The sequence below is a fragment of the Schistocerca americana genome, chromosome 2, assembly GCF_021461395.2.
Source record: "Schistocerca americana isolate TAMUIC-IGC-003095 chromosome 2, iqSchAmer2.1, whole genome shotgun sequence".
NCBI classification, from domain to species: Eukaryota; Metazoa; Arthropoda; class Insecta; order Orthoptera; family Acrididae; genus Schistocerca; species Schistocerca americana.
This window is the reverse complement of record NC_060120.1, coordinates 372,644,056-372,659,461: the sequence shown is the minus strand read 5'-3', so window position 1 is coordinate 372,659,461 and position 15,406 is coordinate 372,644,056.

The following is a 15,406-nucleotide window of genomic DNA, read 5'->3' as shown; positions in this document are numbered from 1 at the left end:
CCGCGCCACGCGTGTCCAATTTACTCCGTCTCGCTTCGCACCGCCTGTTTATCGCGAGATCTTTTAATTTGCAAACTACGCCAACAGCCGTACGGGGGAAACAGAAGTGTGTCGCTGGGCCCCGTGCGGTGCACTCTATTCGCTAAATTCCGTTGCCTCTCCAACTCGCCCATTCACGCCCTTTCTGTCAACAGGAACTGACGCACCTTAGGCCCCACTGTCAAACTCATATTAAAAACTACATCATCATTACTGAAGCATTACATTTCTCTTGAACCGTTTGTTGCTTTCTCAATACACACTTATTCCCTTTCCCTCCTTCGACTGTTTCTTCTCGAATCAGTTTTTCTTAAAACTTTTCACTCTCCTCTTCTTTCCTCTTTTACTCCACGCTTTTTCTTACGTTCCCTCCTCCTTACTCTTTTCATGTTTCTTCTGTTCCCCACCAATCTATTTTTAACGCTCCCCTCTTCATCCTTGGTTTTCACTCTCCCTTCGCCGGCCGGAGTGGCCGTGCGGTTCTAGGCGCTACAGTCTGGAACCGCGGGACCGCTACGGTCGCAGGTTCGAATCCTGCCTCGGGCATGGATGTCTGTGATGTCCTTAGGTTACTTAGGTTTGAGTAGTTTTAAGTCTAGGGGACTGATGACTTCAGATTTTAAGTCCCATAGTGCTTGGACCCATTTGGACCATTTGGATTCTTGTAAATACGGAAAACTGTATGATAAGGTATACTAAATGTATCCGTTTGCGTTTGATGAATCTCAGACAATACTAAAATCTTTATTCCGCCCTTACCGATTGGTAGAAATCAACATTCCATCCGTTTTCTTTTGAAAGATATATTTCCGGAAGATTTTTTAATCCGACAGTTAATGGAGCAACAATAAGGTACAGATCTTCCTGTCTGAGTATTTCTTTTACGTTACCGTCAAATCCAGAGCCATCGATAAGAGATTTTTTTTTACCATATTGTATTAATATGGTTATTAAGCATTTACTGAACGCTCGTATCATTTCCCTTTTTCGAGGCCAATAAACACTTTACTTACGCGGAAACAATATTATTTCCTCGCAGATTGTCATACTAGAGGGTTGGAACTTCTTTCGTGGAGCGGACGAGGTGAAGCAGTGTTCCAAACACTGGATCCGTTTTAGTGGAGGACAGCGTACGAATCTCCGCCGTCTATCTTAATTTACGTTTGTCATGGGTTCCGTTAATGCACTTTCAAATGGTACTTTTCTTACGGTCAGGTGATTATACAAACAAAGGTCAGTTTCTGGACGAACTTCCGCGTTGGCTCGTTTTGAAGAACTTGGACTGTCGCTAGTGGGAAGCCGCCTTTTCCTGGCAGCTAGCTCGTCTATTTATGTCAGTGCTTTGGCCACACTTGCCCTAAAGTGAAGCAAATCAAGGGTCTTATTTTTAGAAACACATAATTCTGATGCGTTTCTCTTGTACTCATTCCATGTATTTACACATGCAATATCAACTGCATGAGCAACCATGCGTCCACTTTCAGGTTGCAAAACTGGCTATAAAACATCGAAAATGGCTGTCGAAAATCGTGTTCGGTTTCAAAAGGAGCTAACTTCATGTTGTCTTCTGGTGCAAAGCCTGCTAAATGCCCAATAGGCTTGGCTGCCGCCCTGTCATGTTTGGATGCAAAGCACGTGAGCAGATATGAGAATTATCAATCTAGACATTCAAAGCTACCTTTCTGTCTGTTGCGATTAGAATGGATATTTTTCTTGCTGAGCTTTAGGTTAGCAGCGCTGTAACAAATTCGTACGCAACAATAACATTATTGCTGCCAGTTCATTGTCGTTAGGTTCGGACGAGTTTTCGTGATTATCTCAGTGTCACTTACCATGCAGTTAGCGGGCTTTGCGTCTAGGCTACTCAGCTTACAATATACCATATGATATAGAACGTCTAACATTACCTCCATCATTGTCCTCTTGTTCAAAATTATCGCCAGGATCATCGGATAGATCGTCAGTTTCAGATAAATTAAAGACCTCTACAACTTCTTCTTCTGTAAGTGGCCTCTGTCTAACTTGGACACGGGGCATTGTGAAATCGCCGGAAGGCGGCTAAATAGACAGCGAAATAATGCCCTAAATTTCTGTGCTATTACAATCTTTCAATCACAATGTCCTCATTTAGAGACATGTATAAAGTTATAAGTACGTCATTTACTTTTCGTTCTGAAAGACGCCTTCAGTTTTCACCTTGCAGAATCTACCTTTCTAGCCGGCCGAAGTGGCCGCGCGGTTCTGGCGCTGCAGTCAGGAACCGCGAGACCGCTACGGTCGCAGGTTCGAATTCTGCCTCGGGCATGGATGTGTGTGATGTCCTTAGGTTAGTTAGGTTTAACTAGTTCTAAGTTCTAGGGGACTAATGACCTCAGTAGTTGAGTCCCATAGTGCTCAGAGCCAATCTACCTTTCTATGCACAAATTACTTTTTTTACCTCAATTAAGAAGATATCAACCGGCTGATGGGAGGTACAAGGAGACTACTGGGAAGCGTCCACGTGACTGTGCACATTCAGATTTTTTTTCTTTTTTTTTGTGGTACCACAGATTGACAGGAGATGTCGACACTGTTCTCAAATAAACTCTCTGCTCGTTACGATATGAGCACAACAATTACAAATGGTAAAATTTAATAAATTTTAATTTACCAATCATTTATTTATTATGACTTTATATGAGGCCGCCATGAGCGAAAGGATTGATGGAAAACGATCGGTCCAGTAATTCGTGTTGCACTAAGCAAAACTCCTGTTTCCAAATCATCCAGACACTTTTGACGTAACTCATGGCGATTTTCAGAAGGCCAGCGTCGATAAACTCCAGTTAAAACATCGTGATAAGAAACCATGCTTCGTCATTAAAAAAGTTTCGGAATGAACTCCATCGCGCACAATCTGCGATAGCGAGTTGCAGTACTCATGTCGGGCAACATCATTTGAGCTGATTACTCGATGTACTTCAGCTACTGTATAAAGTTTCAGTTAGGGTTTGTACCGCTACAGATACATCAGTCTGTCAGATGGCTGATTTCTAGGACTACTTTCCATAGCTGCTCCTAGCTCGTCGGGTACGGTTAAGACCGATACGCCACCTGCCGGATTTCGTGCGAGCCGTGGTTCTCGTGCAATTCTCGATACCGCTCTTCTGTTGCATTTTGTTGTTGTACTGTGTAATACATTTTCGGTTGACTTGCTGCGTCAAACGTGGGTACAAATTAGAGCTTTCGATTCCATCAAAAATGGCTAACTGTGGTGGCTGTTGTTGTGGTAACCACTTATAGTTTCTAGACGCCTATGTGATCGATCGCTGTATGTTATCATTACATCATAACATCATGTTGTTAGAGAATGCATCCATGTCTGCAGTCATGGTGTCAACGCTCTGTCTTTTAATGAGAGTGTAATTAAAAATCATTTTCTGTGATATTAAACGCGTTAATCGTGAAATAACAAACATATCAAAATTCGACCGTAAACAGTTCAGTGCATTTGTTTGTCTCTTCTCACTACTGGCTGTAAGATTGCAGTCGCTGTCTCTGCTGATGTCGTTCTTGCACATCCTGCTTTCTACTCTTTTTTTAAAAAAAAAATCGGTGTTCTTTATTTATGATAATATAAAGTCAGATCACCAACATGTTTTAGATTTTCACATACACCAGAACCTTTACACACAACATAAATAGCTTCCTCTTGATCCACCTTGTGACGACTTGGTGTCTTCACCACAAAAGAAAACGTATTGTAGAGTATAAGATGTACCAATGTCACTATCAAATACTTCTTCATTAACAGAATGTACAAGCGTCAGTCAAGATGTTAGACTGATCAAATACACACATCAAAACATGTTTTGCATAACCTCGGTTCCGAGAGTTCCGGAACCTGTTCAGAAAATTGGAATAGAGATCAACATAAACATCATTTTCCTCCCTTTTATTGCTCATGAAAACCACACATTGCATGTTGTACCACCATACAGCGAGATCTTCAGAGGTGGTGGTCCAGATTGCTGTAAACCCCGGTACCTCTAATACCCTGTTGCACGTCCTCTTGCACTGATGCATGCCTGTATTCGTCGTGGCCTACTATCCACAAGTTCATCACGGCGTTGTTGGTCAGATCATCCCGCTCCTATACGGCGATTCGGCGTAGATCCATCAGAGTGGTTGGTTGGTCACGTCGTCCATAAACAGCCCTTATCAATCTATCACAGGCAAGTTCGCTAGGGTTCATGTCTGGAGAATATGCTGGCCGCTCTAGTCGGGCGATGTCGTTATCCTGAAGGAAGTCATTCAGAAGATGTGCACGATGTGGGCACGAACGGGCGTCCATGAAGAAGAATGCCTCGCCAATATGCTGCTGATATGGTTGCACTATCGGTCGGAGGATGGCATTCACGTATCATACAGCCGTTACGGCACGTTCCATGACCAACAGCGGCGTACGTCGGCCCCACATAATGCCACCCGAAAACAGCAGAGTACCTCCACCTTGCTCCACTCGCTGGGAAGTGTGTCTAAGGCGTTCAGCCTGACCGGGTTGCCTCCAAACACGTCTCCGACGATTGTCGGGTTGAAGGCATACGCGACACATCGATGAAGAGGACGTGATGCCAATCCTGAGCGGTCCATTCGGCATGTTGTTGGGCCCATCTGTACCGCGCTGCATGGTGTCGTGCTTGCAAAGATGGACCTCTCCATGGACGTAGAGAGTGAAGTTGCGCGTCATGCAGCCTATTGCGCACAGTTTGAGCCGTAAAACTCGACGTCCTGTGGCTACACGAAAAGCATTATTCAACGTGGTGGCGTTACTGCTAGGGTTCCAGTGAGCCATAATCCGTAGGTAGCGGTTATCCACTGCAGTAATAGTCGTTGGGCGGCCTGAGCGAGGCGTGTCATCTACAGTTTCTGTCTCTCTCTTTATCTCGTCCATGTCCGAACAGCATCGCTTTGGTTCACTCCGAAACTCCTGGACACTTCCCTTGTTGAGTGCCCTTCCTGGCACAAAGTAGCAATGCGGACGCGATCGAACCGCAGTATTGACCGTCTAGGCATGGTTGAACTACAGACAACACGAGCCGTGTACCTTCTTCCTGGTGGAATGACTGGAACTGGTTGGCTGTCGGACCCCCTCCGTCTAATAGGCGCTGCGCGTGCATGGTTGTTTACGTATTTGGGCGGATATAGTGACATCTCTGAACAGTGAAAGGGACTGTGTCTGTGATACAATACCCACAGTCAACGTGTATCTTCTTCAGGAGTTCTGCGAACGGGGGAGATGCAAAACTTTTTTTGATGTGTATATTATTGCATGTTTGTCTGTGATCGCCCCTTACGTTTACGTATTTAAAACAGCTTTCTTCTGGACAGAGTGGTGAAATATTAATCAGTGTGCGTCGGCTTCTGGTGGCAGAGTGGTAATGATCTCACAGGGGTTGGGAATCACAGCCTTACAGTCACAGCCTTCATTCCCCGAAGCTTGCTGGCACTCAGGTCATTCCCACGTCGCGGGCAGCAGTCTGCACATGTCACTTTTCGACAGACTGGCGCCGTGCATTGTCGTTAGGGAACATTTGGCTCAGGCCAGCGTGTAGCACCCACGGAGCGACCACCTTGTTTCGCGAGGTGTGCCAGGAGCAGAGTTCCCAGTTGCCGTCCGCTGCCGGACAGGTGGTGGCGCTGTATGGAGCCGGCTTTAATGGCCGGCCTGCTATTACGGCGACCGTCCCAGCCGCCGATATTGCGCTGCTCACTGCGGCCGCGGATTAAAGCGCGGCGCCTAATGGAACCACTTGCCGACGTGCGAAACCGATTTCCGATATTCTGCAGACCGCGGCTGCCACGCCCACGGCTACTGCTGCTCTGCTCCTTGACAACACCGACTGGAAATGTATTCACGCTTTCTACAATAAATTATTGGACAAAACACAATGAATACGCATTTACGTAAAAAGTAATTTTCAGTCTTTTATGATGTGAGTATACAATGTTCACAACAATATTTCCTGTTGCATTTGTTTCTTTCAAAATGGTTCAAATGGCTCTGAGCACTATGGGACTTAACATCTAAGGTCATTAGTCCCCTAGAACTTAGAACTATTTAAACCTAACTAACCTAAAGACATCACACACATCCATGCCCGAGGCAGGATTCGAACCTGCGACCGTAGCGGTCGCGCGGTTCCAGACTGAAGCGCCTAGAACTGCTCGGCCACTCCTGCCGACATTTGTTTCTTTATTACTGTACGTATGTTCATGTCGTGTAGCCGTTATATCACCGAATAGCACTACACCAGCGAAATCCGCAACCGCCGATAGCAAATATGAGCTATTTTTAACAGTCTAATGACGCTGGCTGCACTGGGTGCGCGCTGGTGCAAATCGTCAGAGGGACAGACAGGAAAGAGAGAAGATGTTCTACTAATTAAAGTTCATATAGTGTACCAAGCTCTTTATTTTGTTTTGTCGAAAGATGATTTTCAAGTCATTTCATGTCTGACCACATCGAAAAGTCTAAGCTACAGTTGTTTTTGCCATTCAAGTATGTAATGGCACCTGAATTACGTAACCATTACGGCATCTCACCTCAACCTCTCGATACCAGCAATATTCTACTGTGTTTCTGTAAAATATTTTACATATTTCTGTGACAACATTCAGATTTGATTTCATTAATGCAGAGGTACTTTGATACATCGATATGTTTATATTGCAATGATATTATTCTTATGTGTATTCTTTCTTTTGTCACTATGATCTTTGACGTACTTGTAACTCTGAATCTTGGGCGCGTAAGCGGTTATTAGAGAGTCAAGCCTTGGTTGTCATGTTGAAAAGACGCAAATTGTAGTCAGTTTATGAAATGTCAACTTTAACAGTGAGGAAGGTATTTTCAAGTATGTTTTATATTGTGACGTGAAGTTGCAACAAAAGTAATAAAAAAGAAGTGTGACTTAAATTCGGAGTGCTGATTACTTTTTTACATAACCATTGTCCTAACTTGCAAAAGTTTAATCTTCAAGAATGGTTTATGAAACACATCTATAAAACTTTTGAATATCGCAGAATAACACCTAGGCCTCTTTGCATCCGAGCTTGGAATCATCACCACCTAGATTTTCGAAGATTGAGCCATGAGTTCACAACGAGACCAGCGTGGGAAACACGATAAGATGAGTGCCTAGTTTATCCATTATTTCATGAAATGACTTTATTAACTGTGCTCTAATCACACCTGCCACATAATATAACTTTAATGTTGCCCGAAAATGCAATATTTTGTAGCGTGAGCAACACTACAATCACAATTAATTTTTGACCTTTGTTCTGGTAGGGTTGTTAGAAGTAGAAATCCCTAATAGACATCGTCCATATCCTTAAGCAGCTAATAGCCTTGCCACAGTGATAACACCGATTCCCATAACGTCACGAAGATAAGTGCTGTCGAGCTAGGCTGCCACATACAGAGTAAACTCCTCGTCGCACCCCCTTCAGATATAGTGGTAAGATGGCCCAGTGGATAGCTCGTCAAAAACTGAACACAGATCAAGCATGAGAGCAGGAAGAAGGGGCACTGAGTAGTGAAGAAAGACGCAAAACAGAAACAGTGAACTGTCCAAACTCAAGATGTGCAACCTCGAAGAATCACGGTGTCGTGGTTGTGAGTTCACAGCTTTGGAAGGCAAAGCGGCGGATCCGTCTTCATATCTCTCTCGTGCCCCATTTTTTTCACAAAATTATCAACTGTCCGTTTGCTCATTGACGTATCCGTCCACTGTATTCAAATTTGTATGTGTGTCGTGATGCGACGTCCTTTTGCAACGAGCAAGGTGTAAGGAAGGGACCTCCAGACGTACGTACCTACTATTTACTCAAGTAGCGCATATTACGACTCCTGCGTTCCGTTTTGAAATTTTTGACTCTTAGCTTCCTTGTTTTAACACAGTTCACGCCCGTTTATTTGTTGTTTTCATTTCTGTGAGAAGTCGATGCGGCAGCTCTCCTGATCTCACTATTCATCACAATTACTTGCGGCGGTAATGTATTCATATCACATGACTCAACTTCTACAATTAGTGTGTAGTGTGACACTTGCCAAGACCACAAAAGAACAGATACGTCAATGACCGAAAGGGTAGTTCGTAATATTGTGAAAAAAAAAATGGGGCACGAGAGAGATTTGAAGACGGATCTGCCGCTTTGCCGTCAAACACCGTGACCTCACAACAACGACACCTAGTTGTTAAAGTTCGCTCTAGGCTGCCCATCTTGAGCTTGGATAGTTCACTGTTTCTGTTTTGCTTTTTTTTTTTTCATAGTTCATTACACCTTCTTCCTGCTTTCGCACTCGATCTGTCTTCATATTTTGACAGGCTATCCTCTAGGCCATCTTAACACTACATCTGAGGTGGTGCGATGGGGAGTTCCCCTAGTTAGAAATATGAGCGTTCGGGTCCGTCGAGCGCTGTTGGAACCGGGTTGCACTCGGCCTTCAATACAGGAGCTACTTAAGCGAGAAGTAGCCGCTCTGGTTGCGAAAACTGACAGCGGCCGTGAGAGAGGTGCGCTAACTACATCCCCCTCCATATCTGCACCCACTGACGCTTGTCGGTTGAGGACGACACAACGGTCGGACGGTATCGTTGGACTTTGCGAGGCCTGTTGGTACGACTTTTGGTTTAGTTTTTTACATCCTTAACCTTCAACTAATATTTATTAGCGTGGACAAAAGGTTAATTTATAACAGTGAAGCTATTATCAGTTTTCAGCAAAAGAATAGTTAGAGCTAGGGCGTTACAATAGCCAACATCGTATCTCGAAGTTGATATTCATTACTTATCTACATCTTCGTAAATCTGCACCCATGCTATAAAGACCAGTGTGAAGTACATGGCAGATAGCACCGCTTACTTGCGTTTCTTCCTGTTCGATTCGTCTATGAAGTCCGAGAAGAACGACTGCCTAAATTTCTCTGTGCTCTTCGTAAGTGGTCTAACCTTATCTTCGCCGTCATTACGGAAACAATAAGTAGTAGGAAGCTTTAATATGGTCCTAGATTTCTCACTTAAATTGTCGTTCTTGAAATGCTGTAAGCAGTAGTTAACAATTTGCGTTTATCTTAAACCGTCTGCCAACTCAGGACATTTGAACATTTATAGCTTATACTTAGCAGTACGTGTCTTACTTAATAACCATCGTAAGGCACTTAAAAAATCCTTGTACTCTCCTACTGCATGCTTCTCTGCATTATAAATTATTTCTTTTGTATTCTTACAAGCTACATGATACACATTTCAACCTCAAAATCATTTGGATAATTATGGAACGGAATATCTTGGTGGAACGCAAAATCCGTAGTTTACGTCACCCAACACCAACCGTAGCGAAGTTCCACACCCAAGGTACGAACGTACATTGTTTAACCTACTGCGCTTCGAGTATGATATTATGTAGTAATATTTGAGTTACATAGAACGGTTCTGCCTGCAGCTGTCAGTATCTGAGGAAAAAATGTCTGCTCTATAAAGGTGACGCTGTCAGTTTCCAATGGAGGGTGGTTATGACGAATATGTTTCTTTTATCAATGTTTTTAGCTTTGTTTAACCTCTGTAAGTTTAGAGAATGATTTGTGAGACGTGCGAACTCCGTATTATATTCTCTGAACTCTCAAACTTGTTAAACACATATATAAAAAGTATAAAAGACTTCGTGGCGTTATATAAATCTTTATGTTTTTATGTCCCTGCTCGATCACTTTATTACTACCTAAAATGGGAGGCACAGAAGTGCGAAACATATTACTTTACCTGCGTCGCTTCCTGAGAACAAATAAGGAATTTAAATTATTTCTGTACATATCTACATCTACATCTACATCCATACTCCTCAAACTACCTGACGGTGTGTGGCGGAGGGTACCTTGAGTACCTCTATCGCTTCTCCCTTCTATTCCAGTCTCATATTGTCCGTGGAAAGAAGGATTGTCGGTATTCCTCTTCGTGGGCTCTAATCTCTCTGATTTTATCCTCATGATCTCTTCGCAAGATATTCGTAGCAGGGAGCAATATACTGCTTGACTCCTCGGTGAAGGTATGTTCTCGAAACTTCAACAAAAGCCCGTACCGAGCTACTGAGCGTCTCTCCCGCAGTCTTCCACTGGAGATTATCTATCATCTCCGTAACGCTTTCGCGTTTACTAAATGATACTGTAACGAAGCGCGCTGCTCTCCGTTGGATCTTCTCTATCTCCTCTATCAACCCTATCTGGCACGGATCCCACACTGGTGAGCAGTATTCAGGCAGTGGGCGAACAAGTGTATTGTAACCTACTTCCTCTGTTTTCGGATTGCATTTCCTTAGGATTCTTCCAATGAATCTCAGTCTGGCACCTGCTTTACCAACGATCAACTTTATATTACCATTCCATTTTAAATCACTCCTAATGAATACTCCCAGATAATTTATGGAATTAACTGCTTAGAGTTGCTGACCTACTATATTGTAGCCAAATGATAAGGGATCTTTCTTTCCATGTATTCGCAACACATTACACTTGTCTACATTGAGATTCAATTGCCATTCCCTGCACCATGCGTCAATTCGATGCAGATCCTCCTGCATTTCAGTACAATTTTCCATTGTTACAACCTCTCGATACAGCATCATCCGCATAAAACCTCAGTCAACTTCCGGTGTTATCCACGATGTCATTTATATATATTGTGAATAGCAACGGTCCTACGACACTCCCCTGCGGCACACCTGAAATCACTCTTACTTCGGAATACTTCCCTCCATTCAGAATGACGTGTTGCGTTCTGTTATCTAGGAACTCTTCAACCCAATCACGCAATTGGTCTGATAGTCCATATGCTCTTACTTTGTTCATTAAACGACCGTGGAGAACTGTATCGGACGCCTTGCGGAAGTCAAGAAACATGGCATCTACCTGGGAACCCGTATCTATGGCCCCATGAGTCTCGTGGACGAATAGCGCGAGCTGGATTTCACACGATCGTCTTTTTCGAAACCCATGCTGATTCCTACAGAGTAGATTTCTAGTCTCCATAAAAGTCATTATACTCGAACATAATATGTGTTCCAAAATTCTACAACTGATCAACGTCAGATAAATAGGTCTATAATTCTGCACATCTGTTCGACGTCCCTTCTTGAAAACGGGGATGACTTGTGCCCTTTTCCAATCATTTAGAACGCTACGCTCTTCTAGAGCCCTACGGTACACCGCTGCAAGAAGAGGGGCAAGTTCCTTCGCGTACTCTGTGTAAAATCGAACTGGTATCCCATCAGGTCCAGTGGCCTTTCCTCTTTTGAGCGATTTTAATTGTTTCTCTATCCCTCTGTCGTCTATTTCGATATCTACCATTTTGTCATCTGTGCGACAATCTAGAGAAGGAGCTGCAGTGCAGTCTTCCTCTGTGAAACAGCTTTGGAATAAGACATTTAGTATTTTGGCCTTTAGTCTGTCTTCCTCTGTTGGTCACAGAGTGTCTGAACATTTTGTTGTGATGCACCTACCGCTTTGACATAAGACTAAAATTTCTTAGTCAGTACATACAACTTTACTTTCAAATTCATTGAACGCCTCTCGCATAGCTCTCCTCACACTACATTTCGCTTCGCGTAATGTTTGTTTGTCTGCAAGGCTTTGGCTATATTTATGTTTGCTGTGAAGTTCCGTTTGCTTCCGCAGCAGTTTTTTAACTCCGTTGTTGAACCACGGTGGTTCTTTTCCATCTCTTATGATCTCGCTTGGCACATACTCATCTAATGCATATTGTACGATGGTTTATTAATGTTTTAACAGTAGTGTCTGTTGCCTTGCAAAATAATAATGATTATTTTAGTGCATTTTTTAACTCTCTCAAAGTGAAACGTTTAAATTGTGCGCACCTTAATTTTGCCTCCAATATAATTACTCCATGTCATAGAAAGTTCGGAGTGATGATATTTAGCTGTCTCCCCCGTTTCCGTCAAAGCCAGCTGGAATGACACCATTTTTCTCCTAAAAAGAAATATCATAGTGCCGAGAAAGAGAGGGGAAAAATACTAAGCCTGTCTTACTAGCTGCTGAGTGCTTCATGAAAAGGTAATGATGTTGCAAATAATTTAATAAAGATGCTGTTATATAACCATTCTCCAGTACTCTAAAAACAAAGAAATGATTGCGTAATCAGCCGTAAAAGGAAACCTGGTACATACTGCAATTAAAACCTACTCGAAGATAACGAAAGGTTACCAGCAAAGTGAAAACTTATGCTATTCCTTATACGATAATGTTCCGTTAGACCAAACATTGTTGCACACAGATATTTGTATGTGTTGAAATGATCGTAATTGTGATTCATTAATATTGTTGTCATAGGAAGCTACATTTTTTGTGTTTTGTGAAGTGCACATTTTCATATTTACGAACATTTGAAGCACGTTATCAGTCTTCGCGCTACTCAGAAATCTTATCAAGACCTAATTCATACTTTGTTCATCTTTGTCAGGTAGTACTGGTACTGCATTACGGATAACTGAAAATAGCATATACATCTACATCAATACCTTGTAGCATTCTTTGCCAGTGTAACACTTAAACTAATGTAAATGTATAGATGAATTTTGCAAAATACTGCAGAACAATCGATTAGCGCATTGTCGAAAGATATACCAACGCTGCTTGTCTCGAAACGACTCCATAAGTGGAGTGAAAAGAAGATTTGATTAGGATACAATCCGTTTCCTTTTCAAAGGAATCACACTGCCATCTGGCTTAGTTAAATTACGGAAACTGCGGAAATGCTGGCTGGTCGTCCAGAGGTTTTGATCCTCCACCTGCCGAATGCGTGTCCAGTGATTTCATCAGGCCGCCCAAAACTTGAGTAGTACGTTCACTCACTGTTTACAGATTGAGAGAAAATGTCACAAATTCCACCCACTTTCCCCTCATTATATCTGTCGACTCAATGCCCTCTTCTTTTGTGTCAGTGTCACGAAGGCAGCACCAAGATGATGGCCTTGGAGTGATTCTGAAAGTAGTATAGAACAGAGAAAACACTTACAGGAATTAGAGCTCATTACCAGCTATTAAGAGCGTTGGAATCAATAATCGTGAAATAAATATGAAATTAACTTCGATATAACGCAAGATGGTAAAGGGAAACGACCTTCTTCAAATAAAATTGGAAAATATAAAACTACATTATGAAGCTAATTTATACGAAAAAACTTAGACATCTTTTTTGTGTGTTTTAATAAGAGCGTGACTAAAATACACTTTCTGTGATATTAAATGCGGACAATCATGAAATAACTACTACATCAAAACTCAGCGAAGCAAATGTGGTGTTTTATTATATTTGGAGTAGTTTATAGTTTTCTTCCCTTAACACGGTGCAAATGACCTTTAAAATATTGTCAAAAATGTTTTCTAAATTTTCTTACTTTTTCTCTTTTTTTCAGTTGGACAGTAATTAAAGAAATTTCCACTTGCAGAAAAAGTTCCAAACTGCTTCGTACTGACGGAGTCAATCTACCACGCTTCTGTCAAACTATCCTGTACTCTATAGTCTCTCAGTAGGCGCTGAAGATTCCGCTCTGAAGGCCAGTTCTAAGAATTTTTAAGGTTGTTTTTACGAGTTATTTGGCGTTTTTCTTCTCTTTCAGATCAGATAGGATTCTCCAGAATTTCTGTTTCACTCTCTTCTGTAAGTGCCTCCAAACAAGTGCTCAGTATTTGCAGAAGAAATTACGAATAGTGATACATGAAACATTACAAACGATGAATTAATGATAAGACTAAAAATCGAATAGGTCATAAAGCTAAATCTTTAATGCATTTATAAACTTAAAAGGAATTACTATAGGAATTAAATTTATAACTGGAAACCTTTCTGAAAAGTACTACGTCCAATATACTAAATTAACAGGGCTGATAATGGAATATTTTCCCTACAGTTCTCTCTTTGGTACAATACTATTTTATCCCTCAACTATCGCTGAAAATTCTTGAGGTATAACGAAACGCCTTCATAAATATTTTGGTGGTTGTTAATCTTTCAGTCTGACGACTCCTTCCACTACTTCTGACTTGCACTAATCTCGTGGTACCTTTATATCTAATAAACCCAATGTCCTTGATAATCTGTTTCTGCACATTATGTAGACGTTGCCTGCCCCATGATTTTTCCATCTTTTCTGCTCAAAAGAATTGTTCCTGGTTTTATAGCACACATTGCACTATATTGACCCTTATTCTCATAAGAGATTTTCAGAGATGCCCTTGTTCACTCATTCTCTTTTGTATTCCGTGTATCCCAGTTATTTCAAAACACAGTTTTTTCATTTGTTCTGTAACTGCACATTTCTATTTACTTGTTTTCTTCCTGACCCTCTTTTACCACAGCCGCTGTTTCTGATCAGTACTACTCTGTGTTCGCTATGTACTGTAACAGAAACATGATACCCAACTCTTACGTCTATGAATTTCTTCTCAAATGGAGCAAACGTCAGTGTACTGCTGAATGTTTCCGCTTTTGGTACTGTCGCTTCGATTTCTTTTTTATGTGCATCGAAGTCCTGCTCACCTAGCTCAACTGCGTATTCATTCATTTATCGAAATTCTGTGACAACATTTCTAAACTGTCGACTGAGAAGCTTGGCATTGGTATCTATTATTCTCAAAATCTTGTTTCTGTGCACAAACACATTTTTTTGTTGTATTTATTGCTCCTTTGATACACAGTTAAAAACTAATCAGATAAGCCACAGCCTTAAGTGTCTATCTTGGTTCCAAATGATGTTTTCTAGCATATAACTGTTCCTTTCTTTTTATTTTTAATTGTTTGCATATGTTGACATGGAATATATTCGTTCAAAATATATTTGTTTAACATGTACTCAATGATAGCAGTTTTACTGAAAATTAAACTTATGCTGCGTTATGGGTGGAACGCTTCATATGTAACACGTTAATTCAAAAAATGGAGCTAATTTATTTTTTCCAAGTTTGAAATACTTAAAGATGAATACATTAATGTGGAGAAGCTGCATATGATTTTGTACATTCCCTAACAACGTCGATCATGATATCATTTTCTGCTTGAAGTTATTACATCATACTGTCTTGGTAAGGTGAGCCCTTGCCATCACATTCCGATTTGTACAATGCTTACGATCTATTCTACTGAAAAGTTGTAAAGCTTTCTTCTACAATAAGTTCCACGATTTATTAGTTAACATATACACAAAACGCGAGAAATACTGGACTCTGTAATAACCAGATCTATTACAGGCAAATAAAGCAGGACAGATTTATTTTGACTTCTGCCATTCGTTTTGTGGTATCCTCACAGTAAAT